At 39.4% G+C, this 25,857-nt stretch overlaps 1 long non-coding RNA gene across 2 annotated transcripts in view; it reads right to left on the bottom strand.

The window, feature by feature from the left end:
• The window catches only part of LOC142669041 (uncharacterized), a 145,005-nt gene that overhangs the window by 80,242 nt on the left and 38,906 nt on the right, over positions 1 to 25,857 (bottom strand). Inside the window, exon 3 of one of the 2 annotated variants that reach the window (XR_012851769.1) lies at positions 21,799 to 22,513. The exons of the other annotated variant lie outside the window; for it this stretch is intronic. This is a non-coding gene — a long non-coding RNA (uncharacterized LOC142669041). Of the gene's footprint in view, positions 1 to 21,798; positions 22,514 to 25,857 lie in introns of those variants that run through there. 2 annotated transcript variants of the gene reach the window in all.

Genomic DNA, 25,857 nt, shown 5'->3' with positions numbered 1-25,857 from the left:
AGAGCCTCTTTACTTATATAGGAGATAGCGCACTTATAATGTGGTGACAGGGTCTCTTTACTTATATAGGAGATAGCGCACTTATAATGTGGTGACAGGGTCTCTTTACTTATATAGGAGATAGGGCACTTATAATGTGGTGACAGAGTCTCTTTACTTATATAGGAGATAGGGCACTTATAATGTGGTGACAGAGTCTCTTTACTTATATAGGAGATAGGGCACTTATAATGTGGTGACAGAGCCTCTTTACTTATATAGGAGATAGGACACTTATAATGTGGTGACAGTCTCTTTACTTATATAGGAGATAGGACACTTATAATGTGGGGACAGAGCCTCCTTACTTATATAGGAGATAGGACACTTATAATGTGGTGACAGAGCCTCTTTACTTATATAGGAGATAGGACACTTATAATGTGGTGACAGCCTCTTTACTTATATAGGAGATAGGGCACTTATAATGTGGTGACAGAGCCTCCTTACTTATATAGGAGATAGGACACTTATAATGTGGTGACAGAGCCTCTTTACTTATATAGGAGATAGGGCACTTATAATGTGGTGACAGAGTCTCTTTACTTATATAGGAGATAGGGCACTTATAATGTGGTGACAGAGTCTCTTTACTTATATAGGAGATAGGGCACTTATAATGTGGAGACAGAGCCTCTTTAGCCTCTTTACTTATATAGGAGATAGGACACTTATAATGTGGTGACAGAGCCTCTTTACTTACATAGGAGATAGGACACTTATAATGTGGAGACAGAGCCTCTTTACTTATATAGGAGATAGGACACTTATAATGTGGTGACAGAGTCTCTTTACTTATATAGGAGATAGGGCACTTATAATGTGGTGACAGAGCCTCTTTACTTATATAGGAGATAGGGCACTTATAATGTGGTGACAGAGCCTCTTTACTTATATAAGAGATAGGGCACTTATAATGTAGTGACAGAGCCTCTTTACTTATATAAGAGATAGGACACTTATAATGTGGTGACAGAGCCTCTTTACTTATATAGTAGATAGGACACTTATAATGTGGTGACAGCCTCTTTACTTATATAGGAGATAGGGCACTTATAATGTGGTGACAGCCTCTTTACTTATATAGGAGATAGGGCACTTATAATGTGGTGACAGAGCCTCTTTACTTATATAGGAGATAGGACACTTATAATGTGGTGACAGCCTCTTTACTTATATAGGAGATAGGACACTTATAATGTGGTGACAGAGCCTCTTTACTTATATAGGAGATAGGGCACTTATAATGTGGTGACAGAGTCTCTTTACTTATATAGGAGATAGGACACTTATAATGTGGTGACAAAGCCTCTTTACTTATATAGGAGATAGGACACTTATAATGTGGTGACAGAGCCTCTTTACTTATATAGGAGATAGGGCACTTATAATGCGGTGACAGAGCCTCTTTACTTATATAGGAGATAGGGCACTTATAATGTGGTGACAGAGCCTCTTTACTTATATAGGAGATAGGGCACTTATAATGTGGTGACAGAGTCTCTTTACTTATATAGGAGATAGGACACTTATAATGTGGTGACAGAGCCTCTTTACTTATATAGGAGATAGGACACTTATAATGTGGTGACAGAGTCTCTTTACTTATATAGGAGATAGGACACTTATAATGTGGTGACAGAGTCTCTTTACTTATATAGGAGATAGGACACTTATAATGTGGTGACAGAGCCTCTTTACTTATATAGGAGATAGGACACTTATAATGTGGTGACAGAGTCTCTTTACTTATATAGGAGATAGGACACTTATAATGTGGTGACAGAGCCTCTTTACTTATATAGGAGATAGGACACTTATAATGTGGTGACAGAGTCTCTTTACTTATATAGGAGATAGGACACTTATAATGTGGTGACAGAGTCTCTTTACTTATATAGGAGATAGGACACTTATAATGTGGTGACAGAGCCTCTGTGACGGCAGGGGGTAGGGAGACGGACAAGTGAGCCCTAATCTACCCGCCACTCTGTCCCTGCCTACTTGCAACGACCCGCCCTAGGCGACGGGGTACAACTGGGCGGCGGTCCCTGCGCTCAGTAAGTGCACGACAAACACGACAAACATACAAGGAACACAAGCAAGGAAAAGGGGCCGTTGCCCACGGCAACACCGTGAGCAACCAGAGTGGTGAACGAGCCGAGTCAAGCCAGGAGTGTGCGAGGTACAAAACGACAAGCAGAAGAGTAGTCGGTAAGCCAGGGTCGGTATGGAGCAGGATCAAAAATAGCAGGAGCTGTAGCTGGGCCAGGAACCACAAGGAAGGAAACCAAAGCAATAACAAGCACCGAGGGACAGGAAGTGCAGGCTTAAATAGACCGAGGGCGGGAGCTAGCTGAGTCTGGCCAGGTTACGATAGGCTCTCCCACTCCTAAGCCTGCCAGCCTGAATGGTGGAAGCAGGAGTCAGTCTCAGGGATGTATTCTCAGGTGCTGACTGATTAGTTCTGGGAGTTAACCCCGCAGTGCCTGGCAGATCCTTTACAGCCTCTTTACTTATATAGGAGATAGGACACTTATAATGTGGTGACAGAGTCTCTTTACTTATATAGGAGATAGGACACTTATAATGTGGTGACAGAGTCTCTTTACTTATATAGGAGATAGGACACTTATAATGTGGTGACAGAGCCTCTTTACTTATATAGGAGATAGGACACTTATAATGTGGTGACAGAGTCTCTTTACTTATATAGGAGATAGGACACTTATAATGTGGTGACAGAGTCTCTTTACTTATATAGGAGATAGGGCACGTATAGTGTGGTGACAGAGCCTCTTTACTTATATAGGAGATAGGGCACTTATAATGTGGTGATAGCCTCTTTACTTATATAGGAGATAGGGCACTTATAATGTGGTGACAGAGTCTCTTTACTTATATAGGAGATAGGACACTTATAATGTGGTGACAGAGTCTCTTTACTTATATAGGAGATAGGACACTTATAATGTGGTGACAGAGCCTCTTTGCTTATATAGGAGATAGGACACTTATAATATGGTGACAGCCTCTTTACTTATATAGGAGATAGGACACTTATAATGTGGTGACAGCCTCTTTACTTATATAGGAGATAGGACACTTATAATGTGGTGACAGCCTCTTTACTAATATAGGAGATAGGGCACTTATAATGTGGTGACAGAGCCTCTTTACTTATATAGGAGATAGGGTACTTATAATGCGGTGACAGAGCCTCTTTAGTTATATAGGAGATAGGACACTTATAATGTGGTGACAGAGCCTCTTTACTTATATAGGAGATAGGGCACTTATAATGTGGTGACAGAGCCTCATTACTTATATAGGAGATAGAGCACTTATAATGTGGTGACAGAGTCTCTTTACTTATATAGGAGATAGGACACTTATAATGTGGTGACAGAGCCTCTTTACTTATATAGGAGATAGGGCACTTATAATGTGGTGACAGAGCCTCTTTACTTATATAGGAGATAGAGCACTTATAATGTGGTGACAGCCTCTTTACTTATATAGGAGATAGGGCACTTATAATGTGGTGACAGAGTCTCTTTACTTATATAGGAGATAGGACACTTATAATGTGGTGACAGAGTCTCTTTACTTATATAGGAGATAGGACACTTATAATGTGGTGACAGCCTCTTTACTTATATAGGAGATAGGTCACTTATAATGTGGTGACAGAGTCTCTTTACTTATATAGGAGATAGGGCACTTATAATGTGGTGACAGAGCCTCTTTACTTATATAGGAGATAGGGCACGTATAGTGTGGTGACAGAGCCTCTTTACTTATATAGGAGATAGGGCACTTATAATGTGGTGACAGAGTCTCTTTACTTATATACGAGATAGGATACTTATAATGTGGAGACAGAGCCTCTTTACTTATATAGGAGATAGCGCACTTATAATGTGGTGACAGGGTCTCTTTACTTATATAGGAGATAGCGCACTTATAATGTGGTGACAGGGTCTCTTTACTTATATAGGAGATAGGGCACTTATAATGTGGTGACAGAGTCTCTTTACTTATATAGGAGATAGGACACTTATAATGTGGTGACAGCCTCTTTACTTATATAGGAGATAGGGCACTTATAATGTGGTGACAGAGCCTCCTTACTTATATAGGAGATAGGACACTTATAATGTGGTGACAGAGCCTCTTTACTTATATAGGAGATAGGGCACTTATAATGTGGTGACAGAGTCTCTTTACTTATATAGGAGATAGGGCACTTATAATGTGGTGACAGAGTCTCTTTACTTATATAGGAGATAGGGCACTTATAATGTGGAGACAGAGCCTCTTTAGCCTCTTTACTTATATAGGAGATAGGACACTTATAATGTGGTGACAGAGCCTCTTTACTTACATAGGAGATAGGACACTTATAATGTGGAGACAGAGCCTCTTTACTTATATAGGAGATAGGACACTTATAATGTGGTGACAGAGTCTCTTTACTTATATAGGAGATAGGGCACTTATAATGTGGTGACAGAGCCTCTTTACTTATATAGGAGATAGGGCACTTATAATGTGGTGACAGAGCCTCTTTACTTATATAAGAGATAGGGCACTTATAATGTAGTGACAGAGCCTCTTTACTTATATAAGAGATAGGACACTTATAATGTGGTGACAGAGCCTCTTTACTTATATAGTAGATAGGACACTTATAATGTGGTGACAGCCTCTTTACTTATATAGGAGATAGGGCACTTATAATGTGGTGACAGCCTCTTTACTTATATAGGAGATAGGGCACTTATAATGTGGTGACAGAGCCTCTTTACTTATATAGGAGATAGGACACTTATAATGTGGTGACAGCCTCTTTACTTATATAGGAGATAGGACACTTATAATGTGGTGACAGAGCCTCTTTACTTATATAGGAGATAGGGCACTTATAATGTGGTGACAGAGTCTCTTTACTTATATAGGAGATAGGACACTTATAATGTGGTGACAAAGCCTCTTTACTTATATAGGAGATAGGACACTTATAATGTGGTGACAGAGCCTCTTTACTTATATAGGAGATAGGGCACTTATAATGCGGTGACAGAGCCTCTTTACTTATATAGGAGATAGGGCACTTATAATGTGGTGACAGAGCCTCTTTACTTATATAGGAGATAGGGCACTTATAATGTGGTGACAGAGTCTCTTTACTTATATAGGAGATAGGACACTTATAATGTGGTGACAGAGCCTCTTTACTTATATAGGAGATAGGACACTTATAATGTGGTGACAGAGTCTCTTTACTTATATAGGAGATAGGACACTTATAATGTGGTGACAGAGTCTCTTTACTTATATAGGAGATAGGACACTTATAATGTGGTGACAGAGCCTCTTTACTTATATAGGAGATAGGACACTTATAATGTGGTGACAGAGTCTCTTTACTTATATAGGAGATAGGACACTTATAATGTGGTGACAGAGTCTCTTTACTTATATAGGAGATAGGACACTTATAATGTGGTGACAGAGCCTCTGTGACGGCAGGGGGTAGGGAGACGGACAAGTGAGCCCTAATCTACCCGCCACTCTGTCCCTGCCTACTTGCAACGACCCGCCCTAGGCGACGGGGTACAACTGGGCGGCGGTCCCTGCGCTCAGTAAGTGCACGACAAACACGACAAACATACAAGGAACACAAGCAAGGAAAAGGGGCCGTTGCCCACGGCAACACCGTGAGCAACCAGAGTGGTGAACGAGCCGAGTCAAGCCAGGAGTGTGCGAGGTACAAAACGACAAGCAGAAGAGTAGTCGGTAAGCCAGGGTCGGTATGGAGCAGGATCAAAAATAGCAGGAGCTGTAGCTGGGCCAGGAACCACAAGGAAGGAAACCAAAGCAATAACAAGCACCGAGGGACAGGAAGTGCAGGCTTAAATAGACCGAGGGCGGGAGCTAGCTGAGTCTGGCCAGGTTACGATAGGCTCTCCCACTCCTAAGCCTGCCAGCCTGAATGGTGGAAGCAGGAGTCAGTCTCAGGGATGTATTCTCAGGTGCTGACTGATTAGTTCTGGGAGTTAACCCCGCAGTGCCTGGCAGATCCTTTACAGCCTCTTTACTTATATAGGAGATAGGACACTTATAATGTGGTGACAGAGTCTCTTTACTTATATAGGAGATAGGACACTTATAATGTGGTGACAGAGTCTCTTTACTTATATAGGAGATAGGACACTTATAATGTGGTGACAGAGCCTCTTTACTTATATAGGAGATAGGACACTTATAATGTGGTGACAGAGTCTCTTTACTTATATAGGAGATAGGACACTTATAATGTGGTGACAGAGTCTCTTTACTTATATAGGAGATAGGGCACGTATAGTGTGGTGACAGAGCCTCTTTACTTATATAGGAGATAGGGCACTTATAATGTGGTGACAGAGTCTCTTTACTTATATAGGAGATAGGACACTTATAATGTGGTGACAGAGCCTCTTTACTTATATAGGAGATAGGGCACTTATAATGTGGTGACAGAGCCTCTTTACTTATATAAGAGATAGGGCACTTATAATGTTGTGACAGAGTCTCTTTACTTATATAGGAGATAGGACACTTATAATGTGGTGACAGAGCCTCTTTACTTATATAGGAGATAGGGCACTTATAATGTGGTGACAGAGCCTCTTTACTTATATAAGAGATAGGGCACTTATAATGTAGTGACAGAGCCTCTTTACTTATATAGGAGATAGGGCATTTATAATGTGGTGACAGAGCCTCTTTACTTATATAGGAGATATGGCACTTATAATGTGGTGACAGAGCCTCTTTACTTATATAGGAGATAGGGCACTTATAATGTGGTGACAGAGCCTCTTTACTTATATAGGAGATAGGGCACTTATAATGTGGTGACAGAGTCTCTTTACTTATATAGGAGATAGGACACTTATAATGTGGTGACAGAGCCTCTTTACTTATATAGGAGATAGGACACTTATAATGTGGTGACAGAGTCTCTTTACTTATATAGGAGATAGGACACTTATAATGTGGTGACAGAGTCTCTTTATTATATAGGAGATAGGGCACTTATAATGTGGTGACAGAGCCTCTTTACTTATATAGGAGATAGGACACTTATAATGTGGTGACAGAGTCTCTTTACTTATATAGGAGATAGGACACTTATAATGTGGTGACAGAGTCTCTTTACTTATATAGGAGATAGGGCACTTATAATGTGGTGACAGAGCCTCTTTACTTATATAGGAGATAGGGCACTTATAATGTGGTGACAGAGCCTCTTTACTTATATAGGAGATAGGGCACTTATAATGTGGTGACAGAGTCTCTTTACTTATATAGGAGATAGGAAACTTATAATGTGGTGACAGAGCCTCTTTACTTATATAGGAGATAGGACACTTATAATATGGTGACAGAGTCTCTTTACTTATATAGGAGATAGGACACTTATAATGTGGTGACAGAGTCTCTTTACTTATATAGGAGATAGGGCACGTATAGTGTGGTGACAGAGCCTCTTTACTTATATAGGAGATAGGGCACTTATAATGTGGTGACAGAGTCTCTTTACTTATATAGGAGATAGGACACTTATAATGTGGAGACAGAACCTCTTTACTTATATAGGAGATAGGGCACTTATAATGTGGTGACAGAGTCTCTTTACTAATATAGGAGATATGGCACTTATAATGTGGTGACAGAGTCTCTTATATAGGAGATAGGGCACTTATAATGTGGTGATAGCCTCTTTACTTATATAGGAGATAGGGCACTTATAATGTGGTGACAGAGTCTCTTTACTTATATAGGAGATAGGACACTTATAATGTGGTGACAGAGTCTCTTTACTTATATAGGAGATAGGACACTTATAATGTGGTGACAGAGCCTCTTTGCTTATATAGGAGATAGGACACTTATAATATGGTGACAGCCTCTTTACTTATATAGGAGATAGGACACCTATAATGTGGTGACAGTCTCTTTACTTATATAGGAGATAGGACACTTATAATGTGGTGACAGCCTCTTTACTAATATAGGAGATAGGGCACTTATAATGTGGTGACAGAGCCTCTTTACTTATATAGGAGATAGGGTACTTATAATGCGGTGACAGAGCCTCTTTAGTTATATAGGAGATAGGGCACTTATAATGTGGTGACAGAGCCTCTTTACTTATATAGGAGATAGGGCACTTATAATGTGGTGACAGAGCCTCATTACTTATATAGGAGATAGAGCACTTATAATGTGGTGACAGAGTCTCTTTACTTATATAGGAGATAGGACACTTATAATGTGGTGACAGAGCCTCTTTACTTATATAGGAGATAGGGCACTTATAATGTGGTGACAGAGCCTCTTTACTTATATAGGAGATAGAGCACTTATAATGTGGTGACAGCCTCTTTACTTATATAGGAGATAGGGCACTTATAATGTGGTGACAGAGTCTCTTTACTTATATAGGAGATAGGACACTTATAATGTGGTGACAGAGTCTCTTTACTTATATAGGAGATAGGACACTTATAATGTGGTGACAGCCTCTTTACTTATATAGGAGATAGGTCACTTATAATGTGGTGACAGAGTCTCTTTACTTATATAGGAGATAGGGCACTTATAATGTGGTGACAGAGCCTCTTTACTTATATAGGAGATAGGGCACGTATAGTGTGGTGACAGAGCCTCTTTACTTATATAGGAGATAGGGCACTTATAATGTGGTGACAGAGTCTCTTTACTTATATACGAGATAGGATACTTATAATGTGGAGACAGAGCCTCTTTACTTATATAGGAGATAGCGCACTTATAATGTGGTGACAGGGTCTCTTTACTTATATAGGAGATAGCGCACTTATAATGTGGTGACAGGGTCTCTTTACTTATATAGGAGATAGGGCACTTATAATGTGGTGACAGAGTCTCTTTACTTATATAGGAGATAGGGCACTTATAATGTGGTGACAGAGTCTCTTTACTTATATAGGAGATAGGGCACTTATAATGTGGTGACAGAGCCTCTTTACTTATATAGGAGATAGGACACTTATAATGTGGTGACAGTCTCTTTACTTATATAGGAGATAGGACACTTATAATGTGGGGACAGAGCCTCCTTACTTATATAGGAGATAGGACACTTATAATGTGGTGACAGAGCCTCTTTACTTATATAGGAGATAGGACACTTATAATGTGGTGACAGCCTCTTTACTTATATAGGAGATAGGGCACTTATAATGTGGTGACAGAGCCTCCTTACTTATATAGGAGATAGGACACTTATAATGTGGTGACAGAGCCTCTTTACTTATATAGGAGATAGGGCACTTATAATGTGGTGACAGAGTCTCTTTACTTATATAGGAGATAGGGCACTTATAATGTGGTGACAGAGTCTCTTTACTTATATAGGAGATAGGGCACTTATAATGTGGAGACAGAGCCTCTTTAGCCTCTTTACTTATATAGGAGATAGGACACTTATAATGTGGTGACAGAGCCTCTTTACTTACATAGGAGATAGGACACTTATAATGTGGAGACAGAGCCTCTTTACTTATATAGGAGATAGGACACTTATAATGTGGTGACAGAGTCTCTTTACTTATATAGGAGATAGGGCACTTATAATGTGGTGACAGAGCCTCTTTACTTATATAGGAGATAGGGCACTTATAATGTGGTGACAGAGCCTCTTTACTTATATAGGAGATAGGGCACTTATAATGTGGTGACAGAGCCTCTTTACTTATATAGGAGATAGGGCACTTATAATGTGGTGACAGAGTCTCTTTACTTATATAGGAGATAGGAAACTTATAATGTGGTGACAGAGCCTCTTTACTTATATAGGAGATAGGACACTTATAATGTGGTGACAGAGTCTCTTTACTTATATAGGAGATAGGACACTTATAATGTGGTGACAGAGTCTCTTTACTTATATAGGAGATAGGGCACGTATAGTGTGGTGACAGAGCCTCTTTACTTATATAGGAGATAGGGCACTTATAATGTGGTGACAGAGTCTCTTTACTTATATAGGAGATAGGATACTTATAATGTGGAGACAGAACCTCTTTACTTATATAGGAGATAGGGCACTTATAATGTGGTGACAGAGTCTCTTTACTAATATAGGAGATATGGCACTTATAATGTGGTGACAGCCTCTTTACTTATATAGGAGATAGGGCACTTATAATGTGGTGACAGAGTCTCTTTACTTATATAGGAGATAGGACACTTATAATGTGGTGACAGAGTCTCTTTACTTATATAGGAGATAGGACACTTATAATGTGGTGACAGAGCCTCTTTGCTTATATAGGAGATAGGACACTTATAATATGGTGACAGCCTCTTTACTTATATAGGAGATAGGACACTTATAATGTGGTGACAGCCTCTTTACTTATATAGGAGATAGGACACTTATAATGTGGTGACAGCCTCTTTACTAATATAGGAGATAGGGCACTTATAATGTGGTGACAGAGCCTCTTTACTTATATAGGAGATAGGGTACTTATAATGCGGTGACAGAGCCTCTTTAGTTATATAGGAGATAGGACACTTATAATGTGGTGACAGAGCCTCTTTACTTATATAGGAGATAGGGCACTTATAATGTGGTGACAGAGCCTCATTACTTATATAGGAGATAGAGCACTTATAATGTGGTGACAGAGTCTCTTTACTTATATAGGAGATAGGACACTTATAATGTGGTGACAGAGCCTCTTTACTTATATAGGAGATAGGGCACTTATAATGTGGTGACAGAGCCTCTTTACTTATATAGGAGATAGAGCACTTATAATGTGGTGACAGCCTCTTTACTTATATAGGAGATAGGGCACTTATAATGTGGTGACAGAGTCTCTTTACTTATATAGGAGATAGGACACTTATAATGTGGTGACAGAGTCTCTTTACTTATATAGGAGATAGGACACTTATAATGTGGTGACAGCCTCTTTACTTATATAGGAGATAGGTCACTTATAATGTGGTGACAGAGTCTCTTTACTTATATAGGAGATAGGGCACTTATAATGTGGTGACAGAGCCTCTTTACTTATATAGGAGATAGGGCACGTATAGTGTGGTGACAGAGCCTCTTTACTTATATAGGAGATAGGGCACTTATAATGTGGTGACAGAGCCTCTTTACTTATATAAGAGATAGGGCACTTATAATGTTGTGACAGAGTCTCTTTACTTATATAGGAGATAGGATACTTATAATGTGGAGACAGAGCCTCTTTACTTATATAGGAGATAGCGCACTTATAATGTGGTGACAGGGTCTCTTTACTTATATAGGAGATAGCGCACTTATAATGTGGTGACAGGGTCTCTTTACTTATATAGGAGATAGGGCACTTATAATGTGGTGACAGAGTCTCTTTACTTATATAGGAGATAGGGCACTTATAATGTGGTGACAGAGTCTCTTTACTTATATAGGAGATAGGGCACTTATAATGTGGTGACAGAGCCTCTTTACTTATATAGGAGATAGGACACTTATAATGTGGTGACAGTCTCTTTACTTATATAGGAGATAGGACACTTATAATGTGGGGACAGAGCCTCCTTACTTATATAGGAGATAGGACACTTATAATGTGGTGACAGAGCCTCTTTACTTATATAGGAGATAGGACACTTATAATGTGGTGACAGAGTCTCTTATATAGGAGATAGGGCACTTATAATGTGGTGACAGAGCCTCTTTACTTATATAGGAGATAGGGCACTTATAATGTGGTGACAGAGCCTCTTTACTTATATAGGAGATAGGGCACTTATAATGTGGTGACAGAGTCTCTTTACTTATATAGGAGATAGGGCACTTATAATGTGGTGACAGAGCCTCTTTACTTATATAGGAGATAGGGCACTTATAATGTGGTGACAGAGTCTCTTTACTTATATAGGAGATAGGACACTTATAATGTGGGGACAGAGCCTCCTTACTTATATAGGAGATAGGACACTTATAATGTGGTGACAGAGCCTCTTTACTTATATAGGAGATAGGACACTTATAATGTGGTGACAGCCTCTTTACTTATATAGGAGATAGGGCACTTATAATGTGGTGACAGAGCCTCCTTACTTATATAGGAGATAGGACACTTATAATGTGGTGACAGAGCCTCTTTACTTATATAGGAGATAGGGCACTTATAATGTGGTGACAGAGTCTCTTTACTTATATAGGAGATAGGGCACTTATAATGTGGTGACAGAGTCTCTTTACTTATATAGGAGATAGGGCACTTATAATGTGGAGACAGAGCCTCTTTAGCCTCTTTACTTATATAGGAGATAGGACACTTATAATGTGGTGACAGAGTCTCTTTACTTATATAGGAGATAGGACACTTATAATGTGGGGACAGAGCCTCCTTACTTATATAGGAGATAGGACACTTATAATGTGGTGACAGAGCCTCTTTACTTATATAGGAGATAGGACACTTATAATGTGGTGACAGCCTCTTTACTTATATAGGAGATAGGGCACTTATAATGTGGTGACAGAGCCTCCTTACTTATATAGGAGATAGGACACTTATAATGTGGTGACAGAGCCTCTTTACTTATATAGGAGATAGGGCACTTATAATGTGGTGACAGAGTCTCTTTACTTATATAGGAGATAGGGCACTTATAATGTGGTGACAGACTCTCTTTACTTATATAGGAGATAGGGCACTTATAATGTGGTGACAGAGCCTCTTTACTTACATAGGAGATAGGACACTTATAATGTGGAGACAGAGCCTCTTTACTTATATAGGAGATAGGACACTTATAATGTGGTGACAGAGTCTCTTTACTTATATAGGAGATAGGGCACTTATAATGTGGTGACAGAGCCTCTTTACTTATATAGGAGATAGGGCACTTATAATGTGGTGACAGAGCCTCTTTACTTATATAAGAGATAGGGCACTTATAATGTAGTGACAGAGCCTCTTTACTTATATAAGAGATAGGACACTTATAATGTGGTGACAGAGCCTCTTTACTTATGAGATAGGGCACTTATAATGTGGTGACAGAGTCTCTTTACTTATATAGGAGATAAAACACTTATAATGTGGTGACAGAGCCTCTTTACTTATATAGGAGATAGGACACTTATAATGTGGTGACAGAGTCTCTTTACTTATATAGGAGATAGGGCACTTATAATGTGGTGACAGATCCTCTTTACTTATATAGGAGATAGGACACTTATAATGTGGTGACAGAGTCTCTTTACTTATATAGGAGATAGGGCACTTATAATGTGGTGACAGCCTCTTTACTTATATAGGAGATAGGACACTTATAATGTGGTGACAGAGCCTCTTTACTTATATAGGAGATAGGACACTTATAATGTGGTGACAGAGCCTCTTTACTTATATAGGAGATAGGACACTTATAATGTGGTGACAGCCTCTTTACTTATATAGGAGATAGGGCACTTATAATGTGGTGACAGCCTCTTTACTTATATAGGAGATAGGACACTTATAATGTGGTGACAGAGCCTCTTTACTTATATAGGAGATAGGGCACTTATAATGTGGTGACAGAGTCTCTTTACTTATATAGGAGACAGGGCACTTATAATGTGGTGACAGAGCCTCTTTACTTATATAGGAGATAGGACACTTATAATGTGGTGACAGAGCCTCTTTACTTATATAGGAGATAGGGCACTTATAATGTAGTGACAGAGTCTCTTTACTTATATAGGAGATAGGACACTTATAATGTGGTGACAGAGCCTCTTTACTTATATAGGAGATAGGGCACTTATAATGTGGTGACAGGGTCTCTTTACTTATATAGGAGATAGGACACTTATAATGTGGTGACAGAGTCTCTTTACTTATATAGGAGGTAGGGCACATATAGTGTGGTGACAGAGCCTCTTTACTTATATAGGAGATAGGGCACTTATAATGTGGTGACAGAGTCTCTTTACTTATATAGGAGATAGGACACTTATAATGTGGAGACAGAACCTTTACTTATATAGGAGATAGGGCACTTATAATGTGGTGACAGAGTCTCTTTACTAATATAGGAGATAGGGCACTTATAATGTGGTGACAGAGTCTCTTATATAGGAGATAGGGCACTTATAATGTGGTGATAGCCTCTTTACTTATATAGGAGATAGGGCACTTATAATGTGGTGACAGAGTCTCTTTACTTATATAGGAGATAGGACACTTATAATGTGGTGACAGAGCCTCTTTACTTATATAGGAGATAGGGCACGTATAGTGTGGTGACAGAGCCTCTTTACTTATATAGGAGATAGGACACTTATAATGTGGTGACAGAGCCTCTTTACTTATATAGGAGATAGGGCACTTATAATGTGGTGACAGAGCCTCATTACTTATATAGGAGATAGAGCACTTATAATGTGGTGACAGAGTCTCTTTACTTATATAGGAGATAGGGCACTTATAATGTGGTGACAGCCTCTTTACTTATATAGGAGATAGGGCACTTATAATGTGGTGACAGAGTCTCTTTACTTATATAGGAGATAGGACACTTATAATGTGGTGACAGAGCCTCTTTACTTATATAGGAGATAGGGCACTTATAATGTGGTGACAGGGTCTCTTTACTTATATAGGAGATAGGGCACTTATAATGTGGTGACAGCCTCTTTACTTATATAGGAGATAGGGCACTTATAATGTGGTGACAGAGTCTCTTTACTTATATAGGAGATAGGACACTTATAATGTGGTGACAGAGCCTCTTTACTTATATAGGAGATAGGACACTTATAATGTGGTGACAGAGCCTCTTTACTTATATAGGAGATAGGACACTTATAATGTGGTGACAGAGCCTCTTTACTTATATAGGAGATAGGACACTTATAATGTGGTGACAGAGCCTCTTTACTTATATAGGAGATAGGGCACGTATAGTGTGGTGACAGAGCCTCTTTACTTATATAGGAGATATGGCACTTATAATGTGGTGACAGAGCCTCTTTACTTATATAGGAGATAGGGCACGTATAGTGTGGTGACAGAGCCTCTTTACTTATATAGGAGATAGGGCACTTATAATGTGGTGACAGAGCCTCTTTACTTATATAGGAGATAGGGCACTTATAATGTGGTGACAGAGTCTCTTTACTTATATGGGAGATAGGACACTTATAATGTGGTGACAGCCTCTTTACTTATATAGGAGATAGGGCACTTATAATGTGGTGACAGAGTCTCTTTACTTATATAGGAGATAAAACACTTATAATGTGGTGACAGAGCCTCTTTACTTATATAGGAGATAGGACACTTATAATGTGGTGACAGAGTCTCTTTACTTATATAGGAGATAGGGCACTTATAATGTGGTGACAGATCCTCTTTACTTATATAGGAGATAGGACACTTATAATGTGGTGACAGAGTCTCTTTACTTATATAGGAGATAGGGCACTTATAATGTGGTGACAGAGCCTCTTTACTTATATAGGAGATAGAGCACTTATAATGTGGTGACAGCCTCTTTACTTATATAGGAGATAGGGCACTTATAATGTGGTGACAGAGTCTCTTTACTTATATAGGAGATAGGACACTTATAATGTGGTGACAGAGCCTCTTTACTTATATAGGAGATAGGGCACTTATAATGTGGTGACAGGGTCTTTACTTATATAGGAGATAGGGCACTTATAATGTGGTGACAGCCTCTTTACTTATATAGGAGATAGGGCACTTATAATGTGGTGACAGAGTCTCTTTACTTATATAGGAGATAGGACACTTATAATGTGGTGACAGAGCCTCTTTACTTATATAGGAGATAGGACACTTATAATGTGGTGACAGAGCCTCTTTACTTATATAGGAGATAGGACACTTATAATGTGGTGACAGAGCCTCTTTACTTATATAGGAGATAGGACACTTATAATGTGGTGACAGAGCCTCTTTACTTATATAGGAGATAGGGCACGTATAGTGTGGTGACAGAGCCTCTTTACTTATATAGGAGATATGGCACTTATAATGTGGTGACAGAGTCTCTTTACTTATATAGGAGATAGGGCACGTATAGTGTGGTGACAGAGCCTCTTTACTTATATAGGAGATAGGGCACTTATAATGTGGTGACAGAGCCTCTTTACTTATATAGGAGATAGGGCACTTATAATGTGGTGACAGAGTCTCTTTACTTATATGGGAGATAGGACACTTATAATGTGGTGACAGCCTCTTTACTTATATAGGAGATAGGGCACTTATAATGTGGTGACAGAGTCTCTTTACTTATATAGGAGATAAAACACTTATAATGTGGTGACAGAGCCTCTTTACTTATATAGGAGATAGGACACTTATAATGTGGTGACAGAGTCTCTTTACTTATATAGGAGATAGGGCACTTATAATGTGGTGACAGATCCTCTTTACTTATATAGGAGATAGGACACTTATAATGTGGTGACAGAGTCTCTTTACTTATATAGGAGATAGGGCACTTATAATGTGGTGACAGAGCCTCTTTACTTATATAGGAGATAGAGCACTTATAATGTGGTGACAGCCTCTTTACTTATATAGGAGATAGGGCACTTATAATGTCGTGACAGAGCCTCTTTACTTATATAGGAGATAGGGCACTTATAATGTGGTGACAGAGTCTCTTTACTTATATAGGAGATAGGGCACTTATAATGTGGTGACAAAGTCTCTTTACTTATATAGGAGATAGGACACTTATAATGTGGTGACAGAGCCTCTTTACTTATATAGCAGATAGGACACTTATAATGTGGTGACAGAGCCTCATTACTTATATAGGAGATAGGGCACTTATAATGTGGTGACAGAGCCTCTTTACTTATATAGGAGATAGGACACTTATAATGTGGTGACAGAGTCTCTTTACTTATATAGGAGATATGACACTTATAATGTGGTGACAGATCCTCTTTACTTATATAGGAGATAGGGCACTTATAATGTGGTGACAGAGCCTCTTTACTTATATAGGAGATAGGGCACGTATAGTGTGGTGACAGAGCCTCTTTACTTATATAGGAGATAGGGCACTTATAATGTGGTGACAGAGTCTCTTTACTTATATAGGAGATAGGACACTTATAATGTGGTGACAGCCTCTTTACTTATATAGGAGATAGGACACTTATAATGTGGTGACAGAGCCTCTTTACTTATATAGGAGATAGGACACTTATAATGTGGTGACAGAGCCTCTTTACTTATATAGGAGATAGGACACTTATAATGTGGTGACAGTCTCTTTACTTATATAGGAGATAGGGCACTTATAATGTAGTGACAGAGCCTCTTTACTTATATAGGAGATAGGGCACTTATAATGTGGTAACAAAGTTTTTTTACTTATATAGGAGATAGGACACTTATAATGTGGCGACAAAGTCTCTTTACTTATATAGGAGATAGGACACTTATAATATGGTGACAGAGTCTCTTTACTTATATAGGACATAGGGCACTTATAATGTGGTGACAGAGCCTCTTTACTTATATAGGAGATAGGGCACTTATAATGTGGTGACAGAGTCTCTTTAAGCATGACCTAATACTACGTCTTTGAGCGGAAGGGGTTAATAAAAAATAATTTAAAAAAAATATTTTCTATAAAGTTGTACACTGCCTTTAAGAGGCTAATAAGCAGGTGACACTGACAGGTTTTTGGGTTGGCAGAGAAATCTAAGGCTGTGATCCTGAAAATTCCTCCTGCAATAACTGCTCCAGATGTTTTTTGCACAGTGGTTTGACAATAACTCGTCAAGGTGTTTTTTTACCCTTTCTGACTGATTGAAATGGGGTTTTGGAGGCGGAAACCGCCTCAAGATGGGTCATGTCGCTTCTTTTTACTGCGACACGTTTTTTTTACTCGTGGTAAAAAAAATCGTCCAACTCCCATTGAAATCAATGGGAGGCATTTTCGGGTGTTTTTTGACTAGTTTTGCGGAGCGGTTTCCACGACAAAAAACTTGTAAAAAAGTTCTGTGTGAACAGGGCCTTAAAATAGAGGCACCGTGTGTCCCGCCACTTTCAAGTGTATCCGCGTCCACAGAGGGCAGATACAGGTAAATACTATGGCGGAGCAGGGAGCTGTCGGCACCCCGCCATTCACTTTGGTAGGCCACAGTCTCCTTTAGGCCTGTGGCTTACAAGGTGCAGGGACCTCGACACCGGTAGTGAGGACCTCAACATTGTAATTTCGGCTCTGATCAGTAAACATAGAAGTGTAGAGAGGAGTGTGTGATATATAGACAGATATACAGTAGTCATGTATTCAGTCACTGTGTGTTTCCTACAGATGGATCCAGTAGAAGAAATCCACCAGAGATGTCCCAGTCCTCTGTATTCCCAGGACTGTCCAGAGGAAAATCACAATGTCCCAGAGAATCATCAGGTAGATGAAGCTGAGCCCTATACCAGATCTATATATGGGGGTGTGAAGCTTTTTGGTCCTGCGGTCATTAGGGATGTCACGATACCAGAATTTGGACTTCGATACCGATAGTTTGTGTAGTATTGCGATTTCGATACCAAAACGATTCTTTACCAATAGTAATAAAAAAATAATAAAAAAGTTCTTCCATTTTCTGATGTGAGGCGCGAGGTGTGATGATGAATTTAACCTCCATGTACCTCATTAATAGTAATTAACCCCATCATGTTTCTCAGTCATAATGGGTTGATGTGTAAGGTACATGATGGGGTTAATTACTATTAATGAGGCGCATGGAGGTTAAATTCATCACACCTCGTGCCCCACAATAAGTGATAGAAAGCAGTGTTTATTTTATTTTTTTACAGCGTACACAGAAATATGCAAAAAAATTGTTGTGCAGGTTATTATGGCCGCGCCAATACCGAATATGTGTATATTTTATGTATTGAGACTTATTTTAATTTTTTTATTGTAAAAAAATGTGTGTGTATTTTTTTTATTTAATATTACTTTATGTTTTTACTTTATTTTTAAACTTTAATGTACCGGCATATATCTATAAACTGATAGTACAGAGGCATATATCTATATACCAGTATATTAGCCTGTGTACGGATAGTACACAGGCAGTTGTTAGGACATACCTAAGTATGCCCTAACAACAGGAAATATGGTAGGACAGCCCTGGGGTCCTTCAATGGACCCTGGGCTGTCTGCCCATATATGGTATGTCCCTTAATCGCGTCACAGGAATTCCCACGATGCGATCCAAGGGGCATCCCCCCTTTTCTGAATTCTGCAGTCCGCTGTGATCGCAGCATTCAGGGGAATAGCGGCGGAGATGAGAGGTTTCTCTGATCTCCGCCGTTATAGAGCTGGGCTGCGGATGTGTAATACAACAATTGCCCCGCTCCTGACAATAAGTGAGAGCGCGGTCAGCATGAGGTGATGCGGCCGGCGCTGCACTATAATAAGCGGCGGTGCAAACACTGAAGACAGAACATGGGGGTGTTTTGCAGCGCGCCCGCCATGTTCTGTCTTCAGTGCCGGCAATCATTAGTGCAGCGCTGGCCGCATCGCATCATCCACACCCCGCACACTCGTCATGACTCAGGAGCCGGGCAATGACTATCACACAGCCGGAGCCCCGCTCTCATACATTCATGTGTTACTATACTGAGCTGTGCGGCCGCACAGCCAAGTATCGAAATACATGTATCGAAATACATGACATAACGGTATCGAAACAGTATCGAAGTTTCGATGCATCGTGCATCCCTAACGGTCATAGATGTGGTCATAGAGTTTGGTGGTTTCTTATGTTGATCTGTTAGATTCTTCACACTCTCTGCTGTATTGTACTGAATTGTTACATATGTGAAATCAGGGGGAAGATGTGACTAATATTAAAACAGAGGATGAAGAAGAAGAGCGGGTGAGAGGCGATCAACCGTGTAAGAGTGAACCGGAGGAGGAAATTCCAGGAGGAGTTACCACAAGTCAGTAATAATGAATTTAGAAAGTGAACTCCGTGGTTTATTAAGCAGGACCTGCTGTGTTTTTTGTTGTTGTTTTTTTAACCACATTTTTGTTAATCGTGTGAACATACCCTTACACTGACAGGTTACATCTATATATAGATATCACAGGATCCACCATCCATAATAGACTGATCCTCCCTGTTCTGTAGAGATCACTTCTCAGCATACATCTCATTATCATCACAGGCAGGATTACACTGACAGTTAACATCTATATATATACTGTAGATAATACAAGATCCACCATTCATAATAGACTGACCCTTTCTGTTCTGTAGAGCTCATTTCTCAGCAGTCATCTCATTATCATCACAGGCAGGATTACACTGACAGGTTACATCTATATATAGATAATGCAGGATCCACCATTCATAATAGACTGATCCTCCCTGTTCTGTAGAGATCATTTCTCAGCAGTCATCTCATTATCGTCACAGGCAGGATTACACTGACAGGTTACATCTATATATAGATAACACAGGATCCACCATCCATAATAGACTGATCCTTCGTGTTTTGTGGAGATCACTTCTCAGCAATCATCTCATTATCATCACAGGCAGGATCAAGGTCTTATTACAAGGACCGTGTAGACGACTGCCAATCAATGAGACAGCTTGTTGATTGGCGCTCGTTTGCTCCTGTCACAAGGAGCTATGTATGGGAACGAGCACTCGTTACTCCGATCACTCGTCCCCATACATTATTATCATGTCGGCAGCACGGCTCAGGGAGATGTGCTGCCGACAACAATAATATTTTGGTTTTCTAAAACGATACGATAATCTGCTGATCGCTCCCCTGTTTACACAGGGCAATTCTCGGCAACGAGCGTTCTATGAATGACTGTTTGCCTGATCATTGGCCCATGTAAAAGGGCCTTTACACTGACTGGTATCACCTATATATAGATAATACAGGATACACCATTGACAATAGGTGATGGACACAGCTCCCCTCCTCCCCCTCCCTGCACAATGACTTCTGCACAGGCCACAGAGCAAACCTAGAAAACTGTCCCGTAGAAGTCAATGGCTCAGCTCCAGACTATTGTTTCCTACGACCCATGTGGCTGCTGTAAACCATATCTCTTAATGCAGTTAACAGCGAAGACAAAATGGCTGCCTCCATAACCCCTTCACGACTGCCATACGGCTATATACGTTCTAACTGCCGATGCCCCGTGCAGGTAGCAGGTATATAGACGATTGCAGCGTGCATCGGGGTTCAATGAGTGCAGAAGGTGCTTCAGCGTGAGCAGCTCTGCACTAATCTATATGTCGGCTCTCTTTAAAAGTGCCGACACGTCTTTGACTTAGTTTCATAAAACAAACGTGTTTTTTTGAATGAAACTAAACTTACAAGTGCAGTCTGCACTTTTCTCTCTCTCCCGTGTGTGTCTGCACCTCCCCCTCCTTCTCCCTCCATCGCTTCTGCCCAGAGATAACGGAGCCAGTGTGCTTGTTATCTCGGCAGAAAGGGAATGTGTCGCGAATTAAACCTTTTTTTTAAGTGTCGTTACTTATTTCTATTATATTTTTTACGTTTTTTGCTGCATTTTTTTTTTTATTCCATATTCTGGAAAGTATTAAAAGTTAAATAATAATTTGACATGTTTGAGCATGTTAGAAGAATTTTCCATACTTCGCAATAATGATTCAAGTTTTCATCCCAATAAGAGTTTTATTCTCATCGATGAGGAGACGATATCTGACTTCATTACATAAGCTCTGGCTTATATAGACTTTAACCACAAACAGATGACATCTTGCACATGACGGTGAATATCTTACACAAAATACTAGTCTAATGCAGTTTTGCTTCAAATAGCATATTTTGACATTTACAACTGAAACTGGGAAAAAGTTGAACTTCCCTAAATTGCATCTGACTTTATTGAGAAATATCAACTGTCCCAGACTTGAAAGCAAAGCATATTTAAAACTATAACAGCTAAAACATTTCCTAAGAAGTTCTCCATAACTGAGAGTATATTTAATTTCATTGCATCAAATAAGTATAAATTTAAAATAAAACTTTCATAACATTCCACCCTGTTGTAAATTTATCAAGAAATGTTCTATAAAATATCCAGGACAGGTTCTCTTCTTTTGAATTTCTTGGCACATTGTCTTTGTCACTGAGGTCTCAATGAACCTTTGGATCAATCCTCTTATGCAAGGTATCGCATCCACAAACAGTCAATATACTGGCAACAACGGCAATGGTCATGAGTACAGATGTTACCAGGCCAGTCCATTTTCCAAACTACCCCGCAATCCATGAGGTGAAGATGTCATTTATTCTGGAGTTTTCCCGCAAGATCTTCGGACAGGGAATTGAGTCCTTCCAATACTGAGTCCTTCTAATACTGCCATCAGGAGCTGTATTATTGGGAATAAAAGTACAACAGAAGATACTAACATTTTGCAGACACCCCCTTTTTCTGCTAGTAACATATCCAGCGTTATTCTATTTCACCATGTCATTAAAGATATAGGTCCCAACTGATCTGCAATACCTGTTATTGCATCTCTGGTATAATTAACAAATCTCTGTTGATTGTAATAAATATAATTAATCCAGTCGACATTCTTATTTATCGTAGACCACCAGAAAAGTACAGACTTGAAGCCTGATGCAATCTGATTTTGGGCCTTAAACTCACAGGGTACTCCTACTTCATCTATGTATATTCTATGGTGAAAGGAAACTCCAGGGTTAGACCGCTTATAGCGATTCAGATAGTCTCCAGGGCATTTTCTCATTCTCTGAAACTCAGGTGCTAAAAACAAGTGGAATGGCTTCAGAAGCTGAACCAGAGCACAGCCTCCCTGCCACTTGGCCTTCCTGTCTCCACATAGCCACCGGAGATCAGTCCTTGCCCTTGTCTGGTTGATAAACCAATTAGAGGAGTAATTACCATTATCGGTCACAAAACTCTTCAGTGAGGTTCCCGACTTTCTTACCTTGCCCATTCCTCAGAAAGCAGGTGTAGTTGCCTGGGTAAGCCACTACTAAGGGAGGGATTTCATCTCTCCCCACAGGTGGGTACAATAAAGAGAATGTCTTACATAATTGATCACCTGGATTATATGATGCATTATATAAAGATAACACGCATTGCAGACCTTGTGGGTTCTCCTTGCCTGAAATGTATAGTAGCCAGATGTGGCCTGGCTTTTGCACAAGCGATACAGTTAGTTCTATTATTTTGGATTGCAGTGTATCCTATCCAGGCTAACCATTCATGTTTATCTCTGTAACCTGTTTCTAATGTCAATTTATCTTCATAAGTGAAGTTGGCCAGATAAACTTTAGAGGGTAGGTCTATCTTCGGAACTAAAAAACTTTCCGTTGCATTCAATAAAAAAAATCCCTATAGGGTCAGTACCTGAAACATCAGTTCCTATAGCATATAGTCCCTTATCCTTTTTATTAGGGTGTTTACATAGATAATACAAATGTTCTTCTCTGAATATGCTAGTTTATAAGCTATGTTTCTATCCTTGCATTGATCTATAACACCGCGCAGAAAACTATTTCATATGTTGCAGTCTCACCTTCAGTAAAATTAAAATATTTAACTCTCCAAGCTAAGTCTTTAGGGAATCCTACCCTGACCCTGTTTCCCAGAGATCCCATACCTTAGGTTGACACACTTTGAACCCCCATAGGATACCTAGAATAACTAATAACATTTTGCCCTGTCTCCTCCCAGGCTCTGGATGTTTTCTTCGCTGAAGTTTGAGACCAGTCACTTCTAACAAATGACCACCCTTTGTAATCAGTCTTTCATAGCCTAGGAGGATAGTGGCAATTCCCTAACTACCTTACAGTGTGATAAGTGTATCCAAGCGGTACATTCGGCTATCTTTACGGCCTTAGGTGTGGTAAGCAGAACCTGATATGATCTTTTTCAACAAAGATAATATCCAATTTCCTGGCTTCACAGGTTCAGGTTCAGGTACAGGGTCACCTGGAATAGAATTAGAGATAGAAACTTCCCTGTTGGTTAGCTTTTTTGCCATATATTCAGGAAGTGTAAAATCAAACTCTTCATCCATCCTAGAGAATAGATTTAACTGCGGTATTACAAATGGTCTACCCATTTGGTGAATACATCAATAATCACTAAGCAATAGCTATTCCTTTTGAGTTTCGCATGAGAACTAAGGTAAAAAATAACTAATTTTAATAACATACGAAATCAGCATTAATATACTTGTCTTAAAGGAACAATGTCTTTCTTATTCACTACATAAGAACAAGTTGGGGTCTCCAGACAAGTTAGCTGCTGCACAAAATAAATTAATCTTCACATTATTTTAATCATTTTCATTTTTCCCACCTTTTGTTTATTTGAGGACATTTTGTATCCAAGCCAGGTACTTAAAAGAGGGCTTATTCCCCTTACAGACTTTATTTTCTTAGCTTGCTCTACGGTCATACTTGTCCTGCATAATGCCAAAAAGGTCTATACAGTGGCAACAGGTTGAGCCAACTACTTGGCAAATGCCCCCTTGGGCAGAATTCAAGACATCAAACACATAATCTGTAACAGTATCCAATCTGTCGGCCACTTTCTCTATATTATGAGCATTCTTACTGCTAAACCTACTAATATTGGCAATAATCCAAATCTCATCCACGGTACATGTATTGGTAATAATTGTCGCACTGTCACTTACTGTCCTAATGGGACTTTTACAACTGCAGATATAACAGGTCGTGGGCAGCATATTTCTCAAACCTAAAGACACCCAGGTAACATAACCTCCGGGCTCTCATTGCTGCCATGAACGTCTTACTCATGAGTGACAACAACCAGTGACCTTCACCTCATACCTCCACATAAAACACCTCAAGTTGTTATTCACAGTACCGTGGCATATTTACACACATTATAATTATAAACCTCAGACAATATTAACAATAGGGTCTCAACTAAGAAAAGAATACTATCACCAATCTCATGCTATCACCCTCATGTTTGGGTCCCATCAGTTCATTGACAAATCCTGTACATCAAACAAAGAAACAAACAAACAAACACCTTTATATAAGAAAAACGTCTCTGTCCCTCTGGACAGGGCACATAGATAATATGTAGTTACTGGGTACATTTTATGTCGCACTTGGTGTTACCCTTTTCAGCAGGATTTGTACCTTGATCTGAGCTGATTATCTGTAACATCTTCTACTCACAGAAATATTCACATATACCATACATTTTATCTGACAAGTGTCTCAAACCAAATATTTTCAAATCAACACCCTTATACATATACCTAATATCTTAGGAAGCAAAAACAACTTCAATGAAATCCATACAAATGTGTTAGAATGGATATTGTGGACATGGGAACTGTCCTCTCTTTGGTCTTACATTCCCCTGTAGATTATGTTTGGCGCATGTTAAACAAGTTCAATTTTTTTAGAGTAGTTAGTAAAGCCATATGCCGTGAACACTTTAGATATGATTTCTACCATCCCCCCTGTTGAGACATGGCTTGTCCGATGGCTCAATATAACTGCACTTCTGAATAAGTTGCTGGGTAGGATGTATTTGTTCTTACAAGATCCATCTACAAACAGTATGAGATCACTATTTGGTAATGGAATATCTTTAAGATCTGATCTTGGTAACACTCTTTCTGCTATTGAGGATAGGCAATCAAGTGGTGCACCATCCTCCACAGTAGACATCAAGGTCGAAAAATTTAAA

Source organism: Rhinoderma darwinii, assembly GCF_050947455.1.
Source record: "Rhinoderma darwinii isolate aRhiDar2 chromosome 1 unlocalized genomic scaffold, aRhiDar2.hap1 SUPER_1_unloc_14, whole genome shotgun sequence".
Taxonomy (NCBI): domain Eukaryota; kingdom Metazoa; phylum Chordata; class Amphibia; order Anura; family Rhinodermatidae; genus Rhinoderma; species Rhinoderma darwinii.
Note: the sequence above shows the minus strand (reverse complement) of the source record. Positions and strands in the feature narration are given on the sequence as shown.